Raw genomic sequence first — 2530 nt, forward strand, 5'->3', positions numbered from 1 at the left:
TTTATTTATTGTAGAGATGAGGTCTCGCCAAGTTGCCCAGGCGGGTCTCGAACCCGTGGGTTCAGGCAATTCACTCACCTCGGCCTCCCAAAGCGCGGGATTACAGCCTGAGCCACTGAGCCTGGCCCAAATCCTGCTTTCTAAAAAGAAGAGCTTTTTTGTCAACAAATGCATTTTCATTGAGGTATAATTGTATACAGTAAGATGCACAGATCTTAAGTGTATAAGATGATGTCTTGATAAATATGTGTACTCATTTAACTAACACACCAACTGATATGTGGCTTAGCCATAACCTTGAATAGTTTCCCCCGTGTTGTTTTCTAGTCTGTCCTCCTCTTCACTCAGATGCAAACTTTATCCTGATTCCTGTTTTCATGGGTTAGTTTTGCCTATTCCTCAACCTTGTGAAAAATAGAATCACAGAGCAAATGTCTGACTCCTTTGGCTAAGCATAATGTTTTTGAGATTCAAACATTTTGTTGACAACAAATTTTATTTTAATTTTTTATTTTTGTTTTTTGAGTCTCACTCTGCCGCCCACTTTGGAGTACATTGGCATGCTCACAGCCACTGCAGCCTTGACCTGCTGGGCTCAGGTGATCCAACTGCCTCAGCCTTCCAAGTAGCTGGAACTAAAGGCGTGCACACCATGCCTGGCCAATTTTTTGAGTTACTATAGAGATGAGGTCTCACCAAGTTGCCCAGGTTGGTCTTGAATCCTGGCTCAGGCAATCCTCTCGTCTCTGCTCCTCAAAGTGCTGGGATGACAGGCTGAGCCACCGCGCCCAGCCCACAACAAATTTTAAAGTGACATCATATACTGCTTGTTAGTTTGGGGACCTAATATATATTGAAATGTAGAATGAAATTTAACTACCTATCGTGGCATAAAAAATAGAAAAAAATGTTTGTGATCCAATGTTTGGAATTCCGTTTTTATTTTTTGAGTTGGAGTCTCATTCTGTTGCCCAGACTGGAATGCAGTGGCCGCTCTCGGCCACCGCAGCCTCGACCTGCTGGGCTCTGGAGATCCTTCCGCCTCAGCCTTCCAAGTAGCTGGAACTACAGGTGCGCGCTAGCACACCCGGCTAATTTGGAATTCTTTCACATTGCATTTCAAAAACTCAGTGCTTTTAAAATTTAAAAAGCAGTATCTATATGACAAGATAAATAAAATTTCAGGATGTTAATGTATATGGCATATTGTTGCTGGAATCCCTATTTCCAATAGGAGGGGAATTGCTTGGCTATGTGCTGGGACTATACTTGTGAGCCACCATGCCCAGCCTTAATGAAGTTCTTGATTTTATTTTTATTTATTTTATTTATTTGAGTTGGAGTCTCACTCTGTCACCCAGACTGGAGTGCACTGGCACACTCACAGCCACCCAGTGTCAACCTGCTGGGCTCCGGCGATCCTTTTGCCTCAGCCTTCCATGGAGCCGGAGCTACAGGCGCACGCTACTTCGTCCAGCTAATTTTTTATTTACTGTAGAGACGAGGTCTCGCCAAATTGCCCGGACTGGTCTCAAACCCATGGGTTCAGGCAATCCATTTGCCTCAGCCTCCCAAAGTGCTGGGATTACAGACTGAGCCTGGCCGAAGTTCTTAATTTTAGTAAAATCCAGCAGACACAGCGGCTCACACCTGTAATCCCAGGTTTGAGACCAACCTGGGCAACTTGGTGAGACCTTATCTCTACAATAAATAAAAAAAAGTAGCTGACTGTGGAGGCGTATACCTGTAATTCCAGTTACTTGGAAGGCTGAGGTAGAAGGATCACCTGAACCCAGCAGGTCGAGGCTGCGGTGGCCATGAGCGCGCCACTGCACTATAGCCTGGGTGAAAGAGTGAGACTCTGACTGAAAAAAAAAATTATAATAAAGTCCAACTTATCAGTTTTTATGGTGTTTTTTTTCCCCAGTGTAAGAAATCACTGTCTACCCCATGCCATGAAAATACTCTCCTATGTTTCTTCTAGAAGTCTTTTTTTTTCTTTCACATTGAGATCTGTGATCTCTCTCAAATTACTTTTTGTATATGGTGTGAAGTCATGGGTCAAAACTCTCCCCATATAGATGTCTAATTCCACCAGGGGGCAGGGACTAGGATAAGATTAGTGAGGCCTTCACTTTGAGCACAAAATTTAGGGGGCACCACAAAACTTAATCAAAATATTTGGCCGGGCTCAGTGGCTCAGCCTGCAATCCCAGAACTTTGGGAGGCCGAGGACAAGTGGATTGCCTGAGACTGCGGGTTTGAGACCAGCCCGGGTAACTTGGCAAGATCTCGTTGCTACATTAAAATTTTAAAAAATAGCCAGGCATGGTAGGGCACCTGTAGTTCTCGCTACTCTGAAGGCTGAGGCGGAAGGATTGCTGGAGCCCAGCAGGTTGACACTGGGGTGGCCGTGAGCGTGTGTGCCACTGCACTCCAGCCTGGGTGAAGGAGTGAGACTCACTCTGTTGCCCAGACTGGAGTGCAGTGGCTGCTCCCGGCCACTGCAACCTCGACCTGCTGGGCTTCG

This window comes from Carlito syrichta, unplaced genomic scaffold (assembly GCF_000164805.1).
Source record: "Carlito syrichta isolate Samal-C Ts95f unplaced genomic scaffold, Tarsius_syrichta-2.0.1 Scaffold315403, whole genome shotgun sequence".
Lineage (NCBI taxonomy): Eukaryota > Metazoa > Chordata > Mammalia > Primates > Tarsiidae > Carlito > Carlito syrichta.